This window comes from Coregonus clupeaformis, unplaced genomic scaffold, assembly GCF_020615455.1.
Source record: "Coregonus clupeaformis isolate EN_2021a unplaced genomic scaffold, ASM2061545v1 scaf0035, whole genome shotgun sequence".
Classification (NCBI taxonomy): domain Eukaryota; kingdom Metazoa; phylum Chordata; class Actinopteri; order Salmoniformes; family Salmonidae; genus Coregonus; species Coregonus clupeaformis.
In genome coordinates, this window is record NW_025533490.1 from 687942 (window position 1) to 704112 (window position 16171).

The following is a 16171-nucleotide window of genomic DNA, read 5'->3' on the forward strand; positions in this document are numbered from 1 at the left end:
ACAGTAACGCTCTCTTATTCTCCCAATACTTGAGAGAGAGAGAGAGAGAGAGAGAGAGAGAGAGAGAGAGAGAGAGAGAGAGAGAGAGAGAGAGAGAGAGAGAGAGAGAGAGAGAGAGAGAGAGAGAGAGAGAGAGAGAGAGAGAGAGAGAGAGAGAGAGAGAGAGAGAGAGAGAGAGAGAGAGAGAGAGAGAGAGAGAGAGAGAGAGAGAGAGAGAGAGAGAGAGAGAGAGAGAGAGAGAGAGAGAGAGAGAGAGAGATATCTGTCCGCTATCATTTGCTGCCATATCGCACCTCAGAGTGGAAGAGAAACATTGTCTGCCATCCACCTTGAAAACAGTTCATGAAGTTCACTCTGCCCTGCGATACACTGGAGAAATAGAAGAGGAAGCATTTTTGTTCTAACTTCTAAGAAGAGGACCTTGACTCTGTTTGCAGCACATTTCTTCCATCCAAACTCCAACGCCTTCATCAATGGTGACGTTCTGCAGAATAACTATTTATATTTTGTTATTCCTTTTATTACAGACTCGCTCACTGTCTGACAGACAAAGCCATTCAACACAACATTCTCTCCTTCTCCACACACACAGACTGGTAAATGGCGCTGGAGAAGATGTCTGCCGTTTTACAGCCCACTAACCAATTGTACTATTATGTGTGTTTTTTTGCGTTATTTGTAATTTATTCTGTACATAATGTTTCTGCCACCATCTCTTATGACCCAAAATAGTTTCTGGATATCAGGACAGTGATTACTCACCTCGTATTGGACGAAGATTTTTTCTTCATCGAGTCGGACGCAAAGGATATTCTACAGACACCCGACAAGGCCCAAATCACCGTAATTTGCATGAGAAAGAGATCATCTGGATGTAGGTCTAGGTGCCTTGTAAGGATCCGACGGCGAGCGAGTAAACTGCCTCTTCCATCAATCCTATTAGCCAATGTTCAATCATTTGAAAATAAATTGGACGACCTAAGATTAAGGTTATCCTACCAACGGGACATTAAAAACTGTAATATCTTATGTTTCACCGAGTCGTGGCTGAACGACGACATGGATAACATACAGCTGGCGGGATATACGCTACATCGGCAGGATAGAACGGCTGACTCCGGTAAGGCAAGGGGTGGCGGTCTGTGTATATTTGTAAACAACAGCTTGTGCATAAAATCTAATACTAAGGAAGTCTCAAGGTTTTGCTCGCCTATGGTAGCATATCTCATGATAAGCTGTAGACCACACTATTTACTAAGAGAGTTTTCATCTATATTTTTCATAGCTGTCTATTTACCTCCACAAACCGATGCTGGCACTAAGATTGCACTCTATGAGCTGTATAAGGCCATAAGTTTGATGCGTGATTTGAAGGAGTCAGGCGCAGGAGGGTAAATCACAGTATACAGAGTTTATTCTGTAATCCAGCGTAACCAGTCCAGTGCACAAAACAGGCGCACTGGAACAAACATGCACACGAGGAAAATACCCCAGCAATACAAAATACTGAGCTCAACCGAGCTACTAATCCTCACAATGAACAATCACCCACAAGTACAAGGGGGCAGAGGGAACACTTAAACACGTACTAATGAGGGGAATATGAACCAGGTGTGTGTAATTGACAAGACAAGACAAATGGAATGATGAGATATGGAGCGGCAGTGGCTAGAAGGCCAGTGAAGACAAATGCCGAAGCCTGCCCGAACAAGGAGGGGAGGCAGCTTCGGAGGAAGTCGTGACAATAAGTAAACAGGAAAACGCTCATCCAGAGGCAGCGCTCCTAGTGGCCGGGGCTTTTATGCAGGGAACTTAAATCCGTTCTACTTAATTTCTACCAGCATGTTAAATGTGCAACCAGAGGGGAAAAACTCGATAGCATTGAGGAGTACACCACATCAGTCACTTGCTTCATCAATAAGTGCATCGATGACGTCGTCCCCACAGTGACCGTACGTACATACCCCAACCAGAAGCCATGGATTACAGGCAACATCTGCACTGAGCTACAGGGTAGAGCTGCCGCTTTCAAGGAGCGAGACTCTAACCCGGACACCTATAAGAAATCCCGCTATTCCCTCCGACAAACCATCAAACAGGCAAAGAGTCATTACAGGACTAAGAATCGTACTCCACCGGCTCCGACGCTCGTCAAATGTGGCAGGGCTTGAAAACTATTACAGACTACAAAGAGCAGCACAGCCGCGAGCTGCCCAGTGACACAAGCCTATCAGACGAGCTAAATCACACCTATGCTCACTTCGAGGCAAGCAACACTGAAGCATGCATGAGAGCATCAGCTGTTCCGGATGAATATGTGATCACGCTCTACGTAGCCGATGTGAGTAAGACTTTTACGCAGGTCAACATTCACAAGGCCGCAGGGCCAGACGGATTACCAGGACGTGTGCTCCGAGCATGCGCTGACCAACTGGCAAGTGTCTTCACTGACATTTTCAACATGTCCGTTACTGAGTCTGTAATACCAACATGTTTCCATTACCAACGTGTCTAGTTGATGATCATATTATGATATTATGCCAATTTGTAAGTTGCTCTGGATAAGAGCGTCTGCTAAATGACGTAAATGTAAATGTAATGTTTCAAGCAGACCACCACAGTCCCTGTGCCCAAGAACACTAAGATAACCTGCCTAAATGACTACCGACCGGTAGAACTCACGTCTGTAGCCATGAAGTGCTTTAAAAGGCTGGTCATGGCTCACATCGACACCATTATCCCAGAAACCCTAGACCCACTCCAATTTGCATACCGCCTCAACAGATTCACAGATGATGCAATCTCTTTTGCACTCCACACTGCCCTTTCCCACCTTGACAAGAGGAACACCTACGTGAGAATGCTATTCATTGACTACAGCTCAGCATTCAACACCATAGTGCCCTCAAAGCTCATCACTAAGCTAATGACCCTGGGACTAAACACCTCCCTCTGCAACTGGATCCTGGACTTCCTGACGGGCCGCCCCCAGGTGGTAAGGGTAGGTAACAACACATCTGCCACACTGATCCTCAACACGGGGGCCCCTCAGGGGTGCGTGCTCAGTCCCCTCCTGTACTCCCTGTTCACCCATGACTGCATGGCCAGGCATGACTCCAACACCATCATTAAGTTTGTCGACGACACAACAGTGGTAGGCCTGATCACCGACAACGATGAGACTGCTTATAGGGAGGAGGTCAGAGACCTGGCCTTGTGGTGCCAGGATAACAACCTCTCCCTCAACGTGATCAAGACAAAGGAGATGATTGTGGACTACAGGAAAAAAAAGAGGACTGAGCACGCCCCCATTCTCATCGACGGGGCTGTAGTGGAACAGGTTGAGAGCTTCAAGTTCCTTGGTGTCCACATCACCAACAAACTATCATGGTCCAAACAACACCAAGACAGTCGTGAAGAGGGCACGATAAATCCTATTCCCCCTCAGGAGACTGAAAAGATTGGGCATGGGTCCTCAGATCCTCAAAATGTTAGACAGCTGCACCATCAAGAGCATCCTGACTGGTTGCATCACCGCCTGGTATGGCAACTGCTCGGCCTCTGACCACAAGGCACTACAGAGGGTAATGCGTACGGCCCAGTACATCACTGGGGCAAAGCTTCCTGCCATCCAGGACCTCTATACCAGGCAGTGTCAGAGGAAGGCCCTAAAAATTGTCAAAGACTCCAGCCACCCTAGTCATAGACTGTTCTCTCTGCTACTGAATGGCAAGCGGTACCAGAGCGCCAAGTCTAGGTCCAAAAGGCTTCTTATCAGCTTTTACCCCCAAGCCATAAGACTCCTGAACAGGTAATCATGGCTACCCAGACTATTTGCATTTTTTTCTTAAAACTGCATTGTTGTTTAAGGGCTTGTAAGTAAGCATTTCACCTGTTGTATTCGGCGCATGTGGCAAATACAATTTGATTTGATTTGATACACTCATTCCCCCCATGTTTTTGTGTTGCTCTGACTGAGTCACCCAATGAATGAATTCCAAGAAGTGACCTGAGGAGTAGTAGGAAATGTGGACTCCACTTCTGTAAGTCTTATCAGACACTGTGGATATGTTCTTTCTTTGGTGAATGTGTTAAACAATTTGTCTGATTAGAAAATGCTGTTTTAGGGTTGTTAATTTATGCATGTAATCTATGGAGTCGGATTCTGATGTTTCTTTACAATGGTTTTCTATTAGAGGTATCTAGAAGATGAGTCACAACTCTCCTCCCCAACTCTCTCCTCCTATCCTTTCAGGGTAGCATGATTTACCCAGTATTATGAGAATAGCCAATGCATCTGTGTATCTCTCGAAGCTTTTAACAGTGTGTGAGTGCAGGCACACACACACGCTCCCTCTGACAGTGTATCTAATTTCAATCGTCTTCATTAGCCCTTTTCTAGAAAGCATTGGAAGAAAAACTGTACTCAGTGGCCTCGTAGCATAACAACCTTGAAAATGGATGTGGGCTGTAAAATGTTTTATTGGGATCTCTTCATTTCCTGGCTACAATCAGCTTGCCAGCTTCCCCACCTCTGAGACTGCAGTCTACTCTACTCTAGACAATGGACAGGTTTATTACAGCTTCATGTGTGAAGCTCTTTTCACTGTAAATCTGGTGGTAAATGCAGCCTAATGGATTGCTGTAATTGCCGTCTGTTTCAGGCGTTTCACCAGGTATCAAAGTGATTTACTCTGCATTCGGGTAACTCATCGTTATCCACTACCTATGAATGTTTTTAGCGCTTAATAAAACACATTTCATGGCAGAAAAACATTCACTACGCATCAGGAATAGTTGTGGTTAGTGGTTTTTTTTTGTCAAGTGAGCAAATTACTGGTAGACTGTATAAACTGCTGTCTGTTTATTATCACTTAGTGTTAGTACCTGTACCCAGTGGTTTTTATTCGGTTCCGCCTGGTTCGGTTTCCGCAGCTAGTAGGATAGACCAGTCAAGTGTCTTGTCTAGGAGCAGTGAGGTCGCCATCTGTCTCTCAATCTCTCCCCACTCTCTCTCTCTAGCTCTCCTTCTCACAAGGGAGTTGCAGACATATTTTGTTGTGTGCATGCCTACGATTCTATATATAGTATATCTACATTATATTCGATATATACAAACAATCAATAATTGACAAAGCAACTGTGCCAGGCGAGTGATGCAGACAGACTAAAAATATGACCAAAAGACTGGTGTGCCTGCCTGCCAGTCTTGAACAGCCTCTCTAGGGAAGAGGCACTAACAGAGGCGGTGAGTTAGGCCATAATGATCCCTTCTCTCAGTGTGGCTCATATCTCCCTCTCATGGTGGCCTCCACCCCCATCCCTGGTTCACAAGCTCTCCTCTCCTCACCTGATCCTCTCTTCTCTCATTCCGACCATTCCCTCTTGCTCTGCTCTGCTCTGCTCTCCAACCTGGCCTCATCTCTGTGCTGAGGGATTGATGGAGCGGTGCTGTGGCTGCTCTGTTGGCTTTGGAGGGGTGGTGGCTGTAAATACCTCACCTCCCTGCCTTCCTCCCTGGCACCATGGCCCAATTATCCATACCCCACTGAGCTGAAGGGGCCAGAGCCACCGCTAATCCTCTTCTCAGAGAAGGGGAGAGAGAGAGAGAGAGAGAGAGATATATACAGGGGAGGAGTGTGTATCCAGTTTCTCTTCTCTTCTTCTCTCCCATCGCCATTTACTTACTGTCTTTCTGCTAGCTCCAACCTTTTCTCTCCTCACCTATTTAATTGGAGAGAAAAAAGGCATGTGAAGTATACTGTACATAGTGTAGATGTGAAATATGAGGCAGTTAGTCAGGGGAGAACCATTCCTTTGCCAGGGAATGGGGGTTAGCCTATTTATTTCGACCCCCATTCCATTTCCTGTTGGTGTGTTCCTGACAGTCACAGGTTAATACAGCTGAAGTCGGAAGTTTACATACACTTAGGTTGGAGTCATTAAAACTAGTTTTTCAACCACTTCACAAATTTCTTGTTAACAAACTATCGTTTTGGCAAGTCGGTTAGATCAGACTCAGTCGTTCAGATAATTCCCTTTTGATATAATACATTTTCTCTTAGTACTTTAGTTCTTATGAAGGGCACGGTTTTTCCAACAATTGTTTACAGACAGAATATTTCACTTATAATTCACTGTATCACAATTCCAGTGGGTCAGAAGTTTACATACACTAAGTTGACTGTGCCTTTAAACAGCTTGGAAAATTCCAGGAAATGATGTCATGGCTTTAAAAGCTTCTGATTGGCTAATTGACATCATTTGAGTCAATTGGAGGTGTACCTGTGGATGTATTTCAAGGCCTACCTTCAAACTCAGTGCGTCTTTGCTTGACATCATGGGAAAATCAAAATAAATCAGCCAAGACCTCAGAAAAAATGTTTTGTAGACATCCACAAGTCTGGTTCATCCTTGGGAGCAATTTCCAAACGCCTGAAGGTACCACGTTCATCTGTACAAACAATAGTACGCAAGTATAAACACAATGGGACCATGCAGCCGTCATACCGCTCAGGTAGGAGACGCGTTCTGTCTCCTAGAGATTAACGTACTTTGGTTCGAAAAGTGCAAATCAATCCCAGAACAACAGCAAAGGACCTTGAGAAAATGCTGGAGGAAACAGGTACAAAGGTATCTATATCCACAGTAAAATGAGTCCTATATCGACATAACCTGAAAGGCCGCTCAGCAAGGAAGAAGCCGCCATAAAAAAGCCAGACTACGGTTTGCAACTGCACATGGGGACAAAGATCGTACTTTTTGGAGAAATGTCCTCTGGTCTGATGAAACAAAAATAGAACTGTTTGGCCATAATGACCATCGTTATGTTTGGAGGAAAAAGGGGAATGCTTGCAAGCCGAAGAACACCATCCCAACCGTGAAGCGCGGGGGTGGCAGCATCATGCTGTGGGGGTGCTTTGCTGCAGGAAGGACTGGTGCACTTCACAAAATAGATGGCATCATGAGGAAGGAAAATTATGTGGATATATTGAAGCAACATCTCAAGTTATCAGTCAGGAAGTTAAAGCTTGGTCACAAATGGGTCTTCCAAATGGACAATGACCCCAAGCATACTTCCAAAGTTGTGGCAAAATGGCTTAAGGACAACAAAGTCAAGGTATTGGAGTGGCCATCACAAAGCCCTGACCTCAATCCTATAGAAAATGTGTGGGCAGAACTGAAAAAGTGTGTGTGAGCAAGGAGGCCTACAAACCTGACTCAGTTACACCAGCTCTGTTTGCAGGAATGGGCCAAAATTCACCCAACTTATTGTGGGAAGCTTGTGGAAGGCTACCCGAAACGTTTGACCCAAGTTAAACAATTTAAAGGCAATGCTACCAAATACTAATTGAGTGTATGTAAACTTCTGACCCACTGGGAATGTGATGAAAGAAATAAAAGCTGAAGTAAATCATTCTCTCTACTATTATTCTGACATTTCACATTCTTAAAATAAAGTGGTGATCCTAACTGACCTAAGACAGTGGGAATTTTTACTAGGATTAAATGTCAGGAATTGTTGAAAAACTGAGTTGAAATGTATTTGGCTAAGGTGTATGTAAACTTCCGACTTCAACGGTAGATTGCCAGGGGACCTCAGCAGGTGGTGTCTCGACCCTGGATGACAGGTGTTATGGGCGACAACAGTGATGGAGGTTCACCTGTGGGTTGACCTGTTTGATTGACAGCCGTTGAATGACAGGAATGAGAATGATAGAGAGGCCTCTTACAGACAGTTCCAGGGGTGGTGTTTCATGTCGTTCTATCCTACAGACATGGGGTAACAGTTCGGGAAACATCTTAGCAGTGTACAAAATTGCGGAGATCTTACGAGAAACGTAACATTTCAAATAATCTGCACAGCACTTACGACAAAATGAGATTCTAAATGTGCAGCTTGTGGTTGCATCATGTCTCTCTCACTCTCCCTCAGTCACGACAGACAGATGGGGGTGAGGCATGAAGCATCATCACAATCTGGATAGAGACTAGTGATATTTATACATTTATTAATTATTCTATACGTCTCAATTCGGGCTCTCTCAATTGAGCATGTCTTTTACTGTGCGGTGTTTATGATCAACAGTGATTACATCCTAAAGGTCAATCAACTATGGGGTGGCAGGTAGCCTGGCGGGTAGGAGCTTTGGGCCAGTAATCAAAGCTCCTATCGAATCCCTGAGCCGACAAGGTAAAAATCTGTTGTTCTGCCCCTAAGCAAGACAGTTAACCTCCAACAACAACTGTTCCCCGGGCGCCGATGTCGATTAAGGCACCCCCCCCACTGATTCAGAGGGGTTGGGTTAAATGCGGAAGACACATTTTGGTTGAATGCATTCAGTTGTGCAACTGACTAGGTATCTCCCTTTCAACTGCTATCTCTTTGATAAACAGTAGTTAAATACCACCAGTAGGTTACTGTTGTTTTTAATGTATGAAAGCGTGTTGGAAAGTAGAGGGTACCCGGATTCAGATGAAAACGTTCTAGCCTATATGTACCTCACTCTTCAGGGCATCTCATGATAGGATGGAAAACATATTTAGTGAGGTGCTTATGTCCAGGATTTGGATCTGCAGTGGATCTGCAGGATCTGTAGTGAGTGTTTATAGTATATTGAGGTACTTTGCAGTGAAGTGACCTTGAAGGCAATTGTCCTACAAACTCTGCCTCTCGCTCCCCCCTCTCTCTCTCTCTCTCTCTCTCTCTCTCTCTCTCTCTCTGTCTCTCCCTCCCCCCCTCTCTCTCTACTTCTCTATTCTTCTCTCTCCCTCCATCCTCCCCTCCCTCCAGAGACAGAGGACAGTGTACAGTCTGACTCTGGTGAAGGCGTGGAATGTAGACAAACTGAAGGCCTACACAGAGCTCATGTCCCTGGGACAACCTGACTTCATTTGAGGTCATGGTAGGTGGTGACTCCTCCATCCACTCTATCTCTGCCCCTTCCATTCCTCCGCGCTCATTCCTGTACCATGGCAGGAGCTATAAAAACAACAATACCTATAATTCAGAGCTCCTTGTGGAGTTCAGTCTCAAGTTGTAGAGTTGTAAAGTCATTTCTTGGAAATTCTTGGAAAACCCTCTTGTCCTTTGGTAGTGTCTCTATCCCCCCCCTCACTCTCCTCACTTGCCTTGTCTGTCTGTCTCTCTCCCCCTCTTCTCTCTTTTCTCTCTCTTCCTCTCTCTCTGACAGTGCTGTGTTGTTATGTATATAGGGAGTAGAACCACTTAATGACCCGACTCTCATTTGCTCTCCTCATTACGATGTTTGTGTGAAAGCAAACCAACCAACATCTCTGGCACACTGACTGACTCTTCTGCAAATTAACTAATATAGGGGGTATAGAAAACACACAAAATGTGGTTAAATACCTCAGAAATACAATACAGCTCCCCCCCCCCCATTATATTCCCTGCAGTATGACAATAAACAATCTTTAATGACAATGTAATGGCGAAACTCCCAATGAATACAGGTTTAATGAAGTCTTAGCATGTCATACCCAATCATCTGCATTTTTAGCTGCACGTTTTCTTCTGACTTTTACAACAGCTGATGGGGTTTATCCTTCTCTGACAACAATCAGCTAGCCCTGTTTTGATGTGCCCTTCATAAGAACTAAAGTACTAAGAGAAAATGTATTATATCAAAAGGGAATTATCTGAACGACTGAGTCTGATCTGACGGCTTTTTCATGACATCCCAGAGTCATTTCGCTGCACGCCAAACGCTGACACTTAGCTCTGCCCTGCTGTTTAATCAATATGTCCTTTAGCCCTGTACCATTAGTCATTGTTGAGTGATCTCCCACCACATACAGTGCCTTGCAAAAGTATTCATCCCCCTTGGCGTTTTTCCTATTTTGTTGCATTACAACCTGTTATTTAAATTGATTTTTATTTGGATTTCATGTAATGGACATACACAAAATAGTCCAAATTGGTGAAGTGAAATGTAAAAAATAATTACGGAAAAGTGGTGCGTGCATATGTATTCATCCCCTTTGCTGTGAAGCCCCAAGATCTGGTGCAACCAATTACCTTCAGAAGTCACATAATTAGTTAAAGTCCACCTGTGTGCAATCTAAGTGTCACATGATCTGACACATGCTCTCAGTATATATACACCTGTTCTGCCTGGTCCGTGAAACTCACGGACCAGGCAAGGAGGACATTAATCAGAGAGGCAACAAAGAGAACAAAGATAACCCTGAAGGAGCTGCAAAGCTCCACAGCGGAGATTGGAGTATCTGTCCATAGGAACACTTTAAGCCGTACACTCCACAGAGCTGGGCTTCATGGAAGAGTGGCCAGAAAAAAGCCATTGCTTAAAAAAAAATAAGCAAACACCGTTTGGTGTTCGCCAAAAGCCTTGTGGGAGACTCCCCAAACATATGGAAGAAGGTACTCTGGTCAGATGAGACTAAAATTGAGCTTTTTGGCCATCAAGGAAAACGCTATGTCTGGCGCAAATCCAACACCTCTTATCACCCAGAGAACACCATCCCCACAGTGAAGCATGGTGGTGGCAGCATCACGCTGTGGTGATGTTTTTCATCGGCAGGGACTGGGAAACTGGTCAGAATTGAAGGAATGATGGATGGCGCTAAATACAGGGAAAGTCTTGAGGGAAACCTGTTTCAGTCTTCCAGAGGTTTGAGACTGGGACGGAGGTTCACCTTCCAGCAGGACAATGACCCTAAGCATACTGCTAAAGCAACACTCGAGTGGTTTAAGGGGAAACATTGAAATGTCTTAGAATGGCCTAGTCAAAGCCCAGACCTCAATCCAATTGAGAATCTGTGTTATGACTTAAAGATTGCTGTACACCAGCGGAATCCATCCAACTTGAAGGAGCTGGAGCAGTTTTGCCTTGAAGAATGGGCAAAAATCCCAGTGGCTAGATGTGCCAAGCTTATAGAGACATACCCCAAGAGACTTGCAGCTGTAATTGCTGCAAAAGGTGGCTCTACAAAGTATTGACTTTGGGGGGGTGAATAGTTATGCATGCTCAAGTTTTCTGTTTTTTTGTGTTATTTCTTGTTTGTTTCACAATAAAAAATATTTTGCATCTTCAAAGTGGTGTAAATCAAATGATACAAACCCCACAAAAATCAATTTTAATTCCAGGTTGTAAGGCAACAAAATAGGAAAAATGCCAAGGGGGGTGAATACTTTTGCTGGGACACATACCATTGTATGTGTCCCAAATGGCACCATATTCCCTTTTATATTGTAGGGCCTAATACTTTTGTACAGGGCCCGTAGTGCACTATATAGGGAATATGGTGCCAATTGGACACATGCAGTGTGTGTGTAATTCATCTGAATGGCAGGGAGACGCACTACAGGACAGGACAGTACATTGACCCTGGCGTAGTAATTAGGCTGAAAAAGTTTTAATGGGATGGGAGGAGGAAGGTTGAGCCATTCCCTTGTAGCACCACCATCATTATTTGATCTATCTGCAGTTGTCATAGTGACACGCGCTGGTCTGGGGCCCCTGACGTTATTTAATTAAATGCTGTTAAAGGTGCAATATGTAGAGATCGCTCCGCCATTTCCTGTTTGCAAAAATTCTAATAGCTCGCCTAATTTCCGTTTGTGACAAATCATTGTACCATCTAAACTGCTGTGAAATATCCTTTCAGTTTCCCAAAATATTGTATTTTCAGCTGTTTGAAGCTGGTCTACAAAATCTAAAATAAAAGACAAAACTTAAGAATGGGAACCATAGAAATAGCGCACATAGAACAGCTCTACCACTTCTTAGACTTGCTTTCAATGAGAATCACAGATCTATAACTCGCATTTCTATGTACATTTTGTCGGGTCGCCCAAAAAGTTACATATTGCAGCGTTAAGCTTTATTCTTTGTAGTGCTGTGGAGATTGCCATTGTCTCAGTGACCTAAGTGTAGAGACTTGAAGGAAAATACTCTGAAAGCAAGACAAAGGTAGCCTTGATTTGAAGTGAACTAAAAAATAAACCATGAGAGGACCCAGACTCTTGAGAGGCCTTGTCTGGCCAGCATGTGGTATGGATAGTTGGTTTGTAGTCTTCTTGATACCTTTTTCAGTTGGTCTTCTAGATGCAATCAGATGCCCATTGATATTTTCTGGGCGTTTCCATTCATCCCTTGGAATGGGATGCTTAACAACATCATACACCTGACTTCTCCCCAATTCACCGCAATATCCGTGAGGCATGATACAGTTTAGTTCAAGGGACTTGGGGGTAAACTGTTGAGCCGGTAAAATCTCCTCATATTTACTTCTCACAGCTATGCTGTCCAGTGCTGTTAGGCTTCAAACTCCAAAATTAAACATCCTCAAGGCAAATAAAAGCACACAGGTAATTTTCTTTCCAATGTGCAATAAGACATTTATATCACCAATACTGAAGCATCATTTCTGGTCCATTATATCTTATTTCCCAGTCTCTTCCTTTGGCAGGACAGTAATTGTCTTATGCTAGAGGTACAATATGATGGCCTTTCTCCTGCTCTTTAGCTTATCACCTCCATTAGACTCACCTCCCCTGAAAGAGAGGAGGAAGAGGTGAAGAGAGCAGGTTATGCAAGATAGGCCACGATATCTCCTGTAAACTCTAAACAAGGCTGTCAGAATTCATACTGCACCTTACTGTACCAATGTGGAGCCCTCCTTCCCCTCTTTAAAAAACCCACACCCCTCTCATTTCAAAACCAGGAGTATGCTTTGGCCCGATAAATTACATGTGGTTGCCTAGCAACAACTGTTGCCCACTTTGATCCAACGCTGTGTCCTGGGTTTAGGATTTACACACACAATTTACACACACACACACACAGACACACACACAGACTCCGGGGCTCCTCCCATCATTCACTCTCTCAGCAATTATTACCGCTCAGTCAGTTCAACATCTGGTTCTGTCCTTGAACTTCTTCACCTCCTGCTAGGGGGAAGCTGTGATCGCCTGCTCTCCTCATCACACACACACACACACACACACACACACACCCCTACTCCACCACTACCACATATCTACAGTTCAAAATCCATGTGTACGTGTGTGTATAGTGCGTATGTTATCGTGTGTGTGTATGCATGTGTCTGTGCCTATGTTTGAGTTGCTTCACAGTCCCTGCTGTTCCATAAGGTGTTTTTTTTATTCTGTTTTTTTAAATCTAATTGTACAACTTGCATCAGTTACTTGATGTGGAATGGAGTTCCATGTAGTCATGGCTCTATGTAGTACTGTGCACCTCCCATAGTCTGTTCTGGACTTGGGGACTGTGAAGAGACCTCTGGTGGCATGTCTTGTGGGGTATGCATGGGTGTCCAAGCTGTGCGCCAGTAGTTCAAACAGACAGCTTGGTGCATTCAACATGTCAATACCCCTCATAAATACAAGTAGTGATGAAGTCAATCTCTCCTCCATGACATATATATTATTAATATAAGCTCTCTGTGTACATCCAAGGGCCAGCCGTGCTGCCCTGTTCTGAGCACATTGCAATTTCTTTTTTGTGGCACCTGACCACACGACTGAACAGTAGTCCAGGTGTGACAAAGCTAGGGCCTGTAGGACCTGCCTTGTTGATAGTGCTGTTAAGAAGGTAGAGCAGCGCTTTATTATGGACATACTTCTCCCCATCTTAGCTACTGTTGTATCAATATGTTTTGACCATGACAGTTTACAATCCAGGTTTACTTCAACAGTTTAGTCACCTCAACTTGCTCAATTTCCACATTATTTATTACAAGATTTAGTTGAGGTTTAGGGTTTAGTGAATGATTTGTCCCAAATACAATGCTTTTAGTTGTAGTAATATTTAGGACTAACTTATTCCTTGCCACCCACTCTGAAACTAACTGCAACTCTTTGTTAAGTGTTGCAGTCATTTTAGTCGCTGTAGTAGCTGACATGTATAGTGTTGAGTCATCCGCATACATAGACACTCTGGCTTTACTCAAAGCCAGTTGCATGTTATTAGTAAAGATTGAAAAAAGTAATGGGCCTAGACAGCTGCCCTGGGGAATTCCTGATTCTACCTGGATTATGTTGGAGAGGCTTCCATTAAAGAACACCCTCTGTGTGCTGTTAGACAGGTAATGCTGTATCCAAAATATAGCAGGGGGAGTAAAGCCATAACACATATGTTTTTCCAGCAGCAGACTATGATCGATAATGTCAAAAGCCGCACTGAAGTCTAACAAAACAGTCCCCACAATTTTTTTATCATCAATTTATCTCAGCCAATCATCATTCATTTATATAAGTGTTGTGCTTGTTGAATGTCCTTCTCTATAAGCATGCTGAAAGTTTTTATTGTCAATTTGTTTACTGTAAAATAGCATTGTATCTGGTCAAACGCATTATTTAAAAAAATATTTTTTTATAGTTTACTAAGGGTTGGTAACAAGCTAATTGGTCGGCTATTTGAGCCAGTAAAGGGGGATTTACTATTCTTAGGTAGCGGAATGACTTTTGTTTCCCTCCAAGACTGGGGCACACACATTCTAGTAGGCTTAAATTGAAAATATGGCAAATAGGAGTGGCAATATCATCCACTATTATCCTCAGTCATTTTCCATTCAAGTTGTCATTGTTGATAGACAACAATAATTTTTTCACCTCTTCCACACTCACTTTACGGAATTCAAAATAACAATGCTTGTCTTTCATAATTTGGTCAGATATACTTGGATGTGTAGTGTCAGCAATTGTTGCTGGCATGTCATGCCTAAGTTTTAAAAAATCATTAAAGTAGTTGGCAATATCAGTTGGTTTTGTGATGAATGAGCCATCTGATTCAATGAATGATGGTGCTGCGTTTGCCTTTTTTCCCAAAGTGTCATTTAAGGTGCTCCAAAGCGTTTTACTATCATTCTTTGTGTAATTTATCTTTGTTTCATAGTGTAGTTTCTTCTTCTTTTTATTCAGTTTAGTCACATGATTTCTCAATTTGCAATACATTTGCCAATCAGTTGTGCAGCCAGAATTATTTGCCATTCCTTTTGCCTCATCCCTTTCAACCATACAATTTTTCAATTCCTCATCAATCCATGGGGATTTAACAGTTTTTACAGTCATTTTCTTAATGGGTGCATGCTTCTTAGTAACTGGAATAAGCAATTTCATAAATGTGTCAAGTGCAGTGTCTGTTTGCTCCTCATTACACACCACGGACCAACATATATTCTTTACATCAACAACATAGGAATCACTACAAAACTTATTGTATGACCTCTTATACACAATATTAGGCCCAGCCTTTGGAACTTTGGTTTTCCTAGGTATGGCTACTATGTCCAATGGATTTGGATACTGCCTTCAAACAAATCTCTGCAGCATTAGTAAAGATATGATCAATACATGTTGATGATTTAATTCCTGTACTGTTTCTAACTACCCTGGTAGGTTGACTGATAACCTGAACCATGTTGCAGAAAGTATACCTCTCTATTGATATCACATACATTATCAAGCATTTCACACACGTTATCCAGATACTGACTGTTAGCACTTGGTGGTCTATAGCAGCTTCCCACCAGAATTGGCTTTAGGTGAGGCAGATGAACCTGTAGCCATATTACTTCAACAGTATTTAACATGAGATCCTCTCTAATCTTCACAGGAATGTGGTTCTGAATATAAACAGCAACTCTTCCACCATTGGCATTTCTATATTTTCTGTTAATGTTATAACCTTGTATTGCCACCACTGTATCATCAAATGTATTATCTAAGTGAGTTTCAGAGATAGTCAGAATATGAATGTTATCTGTTACTAGCAAATTATTGATTTCATGAACCTTGTTTCTTAAGCTACATATGTTAACATTGTCACAAGGCTGATGTGGATGCGGTGTTGGAGTCAGGCGCAGGACACAGAAGCTTAGTTGATCCGACTTTTAATAGTCACCGGAGCAAAATTCAAAATATCAGGCGAATACGCAAAACAGTGCGTAAAGTGCGCACGGCACTAACAATAAGTAAACCCATACACTAAACCAACCCGACAGGAGAACAACGACACACAACTACAAACAAAAACCAGAGGAAACTTATAGGTGACATAATTAAGACGTGATGTGGAACAGGTGCACTAAACAGACAAAACCAAACAAACATAGATAACATCAAACGGTGGAAGCTAGTACTCCGGGGACGACGACGCCG

The 16171-nt window shown here is 43.2% G+C and overlaps 1 pseudogene; it reads left to right on the top strand.

Moving 5' to 3' along the window:
- Positions 1-16171, top strand: part of LOC121567141 — a 171522-nt pseudogene that overhangs the window by 79193 nt on the left and 76158 nt on the right.